Here is a 6,422-nt window from a genome sequence, read left to right on the forward strand (position 1 = left end):
ATCCTGTATTTACGTTACGCATGGTTTTAGAAGAAGAAGAAAAATTTCCAGGTTTAGTATCTTGCCAAAGGTAACATAGAGCGCATCCGTAATGCATGAGACAAGATTATGAACTCCGATAAGTCTCACTTGATGTCCGTAGATTTCATCAACAGTGCCCATGAATTTTATTAGACGGTACACGTCTATTACCAGACCAAAAGTACTGTTAACGGGGTATGTTCTGGCGGGCGTATTCTGACCTTGAAATCCATAGAGCAACAGCCTCGAGCTTATTGTTGTGGTTAACAAAACTAAACTCACAGCACTGCTCTGTCAGATCTAGCTCGTTTTGAAGGACCTCAGCTAGACTGCTTGAATTGTCTCATCGCAAAACGTTGAACGGCATTCTTGACACACACTTTACCGTCCATTTTAATTGGCCATCATGTAATAGTCTCGGTGCTAATGGAGTCTCGAGTAAGACTGATAAAAAATTATATATAATGCACTCAGCTATTAGCGCAAATAAAATAATCCATCGTGTATAGTCAGTGTGCACCGTAAATTCAATCGTAAAACTGTTCGTTAACAATGATGCTATACTTTTATCCAACCGATGAGTTTTTCGACGCATAACATGTATTTTTACATTCACTCATTATCTGACTATAAATAAAATCACTCTTTTGTTATGGCTCAAAATTGTTGATGATAACTTAGCCGGTCTCGTAGTACAGTCGTCAACTCGTACGACTTAACAACATGCCCGTCATGGGTTCGAACCCCAAATAGACAGTGTCGCCATACGTAGGATTTGACTATCCTGCTATGGGGGAAAATCAATTAGTCACTGAAAGCCAAAGCCCACTAGTGGTACAGGCAGGCCTTGACCGACAACGGTTGTTGAGCCAAAGAAGAAGAAAAAGAATAACATATGCAAAATATTGCAAGCTTGGTAATGAGTAACATGTTTTTTTTTATATGATGATATACAGTCAGTCCAAAAAGTATTCGTCCAGCTGAATATTTTGCAGGAAAAAGCGAATTATGGCCGCAAAAGGCATGGGGTGGTAAAAGTAATTATGGGGTTTGATAAAGGGACTATCAATACACACGTACTGCCAAAAATAAGCATTATATATAAATAGTGCAATAACAACTAAATTATTTAAAAAAAACTAAAAACAGTCATTAGATTGGTGCGCAGAAAGTATTCGTCTGTCAGACTTTTGGCATAAAATGCGTATGAAAACAAAGGTTATGGAACCAAAAAACGTCCTGATCTTGATTCTTATTGTATTTATGACTATTGGTGACTACTTGCACAAAGCAAGAACTCATCTGAACCTTAAAAAAGGCGTATTTTTGACCCACTCATGCTACAAGACTTGTTATAATTATTCTCTGGTAGAAATATGGCATTTCCGGACTACGTGGCCAAGTTCCATTGAAAAAATGGCAACTGATATCATATTGAGAGTCAATTAAATCATTTTCATCAGTTTGGTTTCAGCTGGTTTGGTGTTTCGGGCAAATGACAATGCTCTGTATGTTTTCCAGTTCAACTGTTCTTGAAACATTTGATACATTTGAAATAAAATTTCTCAGAACTGGGACTCAAAGTACTTAAAAACTGCATGAATATAAATCATTTTTCAAGCTCACCTTCCTTCACTGAGTTCTAGTATCATGACATCATGGTGCTACCGTTACACGAGATTTTGCTGCTGCATCTCAGTAGACTGTATTCGAAATGGTAGACGTCGGCCGTATGACCTTGGCAATTTAAACATGTTTTAATATGTTAGTAAAGCCTAATTTGAAACAAATTCCTGAATTAGTTGATGCACCTAAACAGATTTGGCCACTTTCTGTGTATGGTATTATCTCCCTATACAAAACGAAGTAAGAGGTGACGCTCACGTTACGCTCACGTTACGCTCATAGGTGACGCTTGCTCACTATAGAAACTATGTGTACGAAAAAGTTACTCACTATAGAACAGTGTTGCTAACCAAATATGGGTGCTTGGATGATTTTTATTTCATAAAGGGGATGCCTTTCCTCGAGGCAACAAGCAATGGTAGATTGATTGAATCATTGAGGTATTCAAATCGAAAGACATCATTGTTTTCTTCTACCAACGTGTTGTATAAAAAATTATCAAATTATTCCCAGTGATTCTAAATAAATTTGTGGTAAAGATTCTACCTCGCTCCATTTTATCTTGCGTAGTAGTATAGTTCAAAACGTTTAAATAAAAAGACTTGCTTCGAACTATTATGTACTTGCTTCGAACCATCATCCAAGTGCAGTCAAATGCTTTCTTGAAAGGATTGCAAAATCGTACGCTATGAACGTTTAACAATTGCAATTTTTCATGCTGGGTACAATGCAATAGTGAAACCATCGGAGCTGCATAACTAGGGCTAAGTAAACAACTTTAAAACATGCATATAACAAGTTTATATTTCCCATGGATCGGGCCTTCATACGCGTAATGGGACAATAATATACACGGAATAAAAGACATTCCTGGGTCATGGGGTTTTTTTTAATCATGTGCTCAGATGAAGCAACAAAGTTTTTAAAAAAAAAAAGTTTTGTTTCTTTTTTTTTTTTTTTTTGTACGGACAATTTACATCTCATTCCTTTTAACTGATGTTTTTTTTTAGTTTTACGGCACCGAAAATGGCTAAACCAGACATTTCTCATTGTTAATATGTAGCCTGAAAATGACGTTAGCCGTTATTTCTCATGAAAACTAAATTATTACCTCATATGTGGGGCTGTTCTCGATTTAATTATATGTACATCATTATTTGTTTTTTGGTGCTTCTGATGTTCAAAAAACATATGAAAAATAAATTGAATTGGAATACAATAGAATGCATACCAGATTATGTATTTTGTTTTAATCTAACACTTTCGAGTAACACATGATGTGCTACACGGATTACACCTTTGCATGGCTAAATGTTGTATTTTGGTACATTTTAACGATTTTAACAGAAGCTTTAACTAAAACATAAATAAAACGGTATAAATACATACACAAAAGCACGTTATACAAAACATTTCAAAATACTTCGGCCGTGCGCCAACCCTACTGTGCCCTGTCGGGAGTCCTGCTTGACCGGCTGTACGCTACACCTTCTGATTTGTCTGAACACACGACCCACACTAAGGCCCAAGTCTATGAACATGTTGCGACAACATTTGGCATATGTGTTTTGGTTTACAAACTAATCGGACAAAGTTCCTGAAACAAACCATAATGAAACAATTCGATTTTTTTTTTCTAACAATTTTTTTTTTGCAGAATGAGTTTGACACACTATACTGCGTTTCAAAAAATGATAGCTACACATAGTTTTTGTCGATTTTCGGCAATACTTGAGTTTCAAAGAATTTAAAAATAAAACACTCTTTTTTTGTTTTTAAACAATATTTTGGCCAAAAACATGTAAGAAATTTTCTAGAAAAAAATTTTCAAATGTAGGTGTTTCAAAACAACAATTAATAAAATAATAACTCACTTTAATTTACTTGGAATATTCCCCTTAAAACAACTAAAATTGAACTAATAGATGATTTATCTGACATTGTGCTTTTTTACAGTGTCAAAATCTTAGAAAGTAACATTTTATCCTTTAGTAATTTTTTTGTAAAAGTAAAAACCGATGAATTCACGTGCGCTTCCTTTGACTTCTTTGAGCTCATAAAAGGTTGTCGTTATGTGTCTTATCTCACCACACCACTTTGACTAATATTCCATGTACATTTTCTATTATATTGGGGTCTGAATAAAAGGGAGGCCAGTTTAGTGTTTTGATATTCGATCATTTCTGATAGGCTCTCAGTATAATGTTTGGGCAGCCTGATCCTTCTGGAAAATAAGATGATAAATGTTGTGTATGTCCAAGCAAACCACGTAATGCAAATTTATGGTAAATTTAAACAGATTCACCTTAAATTTAATTTGCTCCATGGGAGTGCAAATCTACTGTATTTTTAGTGTCATTAACAATAAAATTGCCAGGTGAGGCTATTATTATGAAATTTAGTGTACTTGGCTACAAATATTACCACAATATTTCATAGACCCGGGTCTAAACGTCTCGCGCTATGTTTTCGTATGATAGTGTGCGTGGCATACTGTCGTTTCCATTAACGATACTAGTGGTAGGGCAAGTCCAGGGGTCGGCACGGCTGTCCAAGGTTTATTAGTACCAAAAATTAGAAATACGACGTGTTGTCTAAATAATTCTGCATCAAATCAAGCATTCCGGATAATCTCTCTAGGATGTAGTTTCCATAAGATGACAGTCATATTCCATAGACAATACGGTTTATGCCCGAAAATCTTCCACCTTACTGTCTTTTTCTCCGTGGAGGAAGAAATCGAGCAACAAAAACCTTTGGTACTGGTTACTATGGAAATATTTCTTGCAAAGGATTGCGATGCTTCTTTGGCAGTGGTGTGGAAAAGATTCATATGCAAAGAACCGTATTGTGTGAGGGCACCTATACATGTTTTATCTATTCATCTTAAATGTCTTGAATGACCCTAGGCAAATAGGTATTATGTTACCTGCATATTCAGAAGATACCTTCAGAAGATTAACTTTAGAGAGACTTTATTATATTTTCCCATATCACTGGGAAATACTTTGAAGGATACTCTTGATCGAAGAAAATCGTTCGAAATAGCACATTATTCGATACTCAGACCTCAACGTCGGCAAAAGGCCCCAAATTTGTGTGAAACATGGACACTTGCGACGAATTTCTCTTCATGAGATTCCAGATGTTTTGTGTTTTGACGTTTGAGTGTTTTTAAACTGAGAATCACTCCAGTTAGGGAACCTCCAGTTAAAAATTACTCCAGTTAAAACACATCCTGTTAGCGGTCACCTACTGTACCTGACTTTCTAAACTATGAATGGATATCGAAAAAACACGCAAGGCTGCAAAGACCAGGCCATCATTGTCTGGCTCCAATTGGTCAAATGAATCTTTAAGACGGTTGAAAATAATAAAATCTAAAGCATACGCTGATTACAGCAGAACGAGATCATCGCTGCATATTAGATTTTTTTTTTATGTACTGAACTATAATCGGCGACAAACCCGTGTGCTCTGCCGCTCCTTCATACCGCCGGACTGAAAGGCAGCTTTTTTTCTAAGCTGACACAGTTCTGGAGCTTCTGGAACAAACGGCGCAATATAAGTAGTATCCCTCCGTCCCTGAGCTACAATGACGAAACTGTTAGATTTTTCAAATAAAATAATTGACACAACTTAAACTGTTCTGTATCCTTTTAAGTTACACACAAAACTAAAACCTTTTATTCTAAACTAAAGTCTACTTTGATTCAACAACACAACGTTGTATTCTATGATATATCCAACACTCCTCCTCAACGCTGTGTTCTTACTTGCAATATTCACTATGCAAATACTAAACCACACAATTGTCTCAGAGTCTGGATGCGGATTCTCGATAAGGGTTTCGTTAACATGTCAGCAAGCATTTCTTCAGTCGGACAATACACAAATTTCACTATCCCGAGTTTCTTCAAATGTTTCGCAAAGTGGTACCTAGTATCAATGTGTTTCGCCCGATTGCTATATTTCTCTGATTCTAACATCTACAAACAGCTTTGATTATCTTCATACATGATAATGTTAAAATGTTCTTCTCCAAGATTTTTCAACAACTTTTGTAGCCAAATTGCCTCTTGTGACGCTTCAGATAACGCAATAAATTCTGCTTCTGCAGTTGATAACGCAACACAGTTCTGTTTTCTACAACTCCAAGATATTGTTCCACCACAAAATTTAAATATGTATCCGCTGTTTGATTTCCGATCAACTCTGCATTCCGCCCAATCTGCATCTGCCTAACCAAAAAGTCCAGAATCTGTATTGCAATCGGAAAGACGTAACTTTAGATCAGTTGTTCCTTTGAGATACCTCACTATCCTTTTCAGTTCTATCCAATCATTTTTCGTGAGTTTCGAAATCTTTTGGCTCAGGATCGATACAGGAGCTAATATATCTGGCCTAGTATTGGTTGAAATGTACAGCAATTGTCCTACTAACTTACGATATAATTCGTTATCTTCTAGAAATGCTCCTTGTTCGTGTTTTTCGTATCCCGTATCCAATGGAATATTCGAAGGTTTTGCTTGTTCTAATCCACTCGATACAACTACTTCGTTAATATATTTTTTCTGATTTATGTAAAAATCACCAGCTTCATTTCGCTCAACTTCAATTCCAAGATAATAATGAATGTCACCCAAACTTCTTATTTCAAACGATCTTGAAAGTGCTTGAGCTACTTGATTGATAATTGTCTCATCTTTACAAGCAATTAGCAGATCATCAACATAAACTAACACATAACAGTGTATTTCATCCGTCAATTTTTG

The sequence above is a fragment of the Anopheles arabiensis genome, chromosome 3 (assembly GCF_016920715.1).
Source record: "Anopheles arabiensis isolate DONGOLA chromosome 3, AaraD3, whole genome shotgun sequence".
NCBI lineage: Eukaryota > Metazoa > Arthropoda > Insecta > Diptera > Culicidae > Anopheles > Anopheles arabiensis.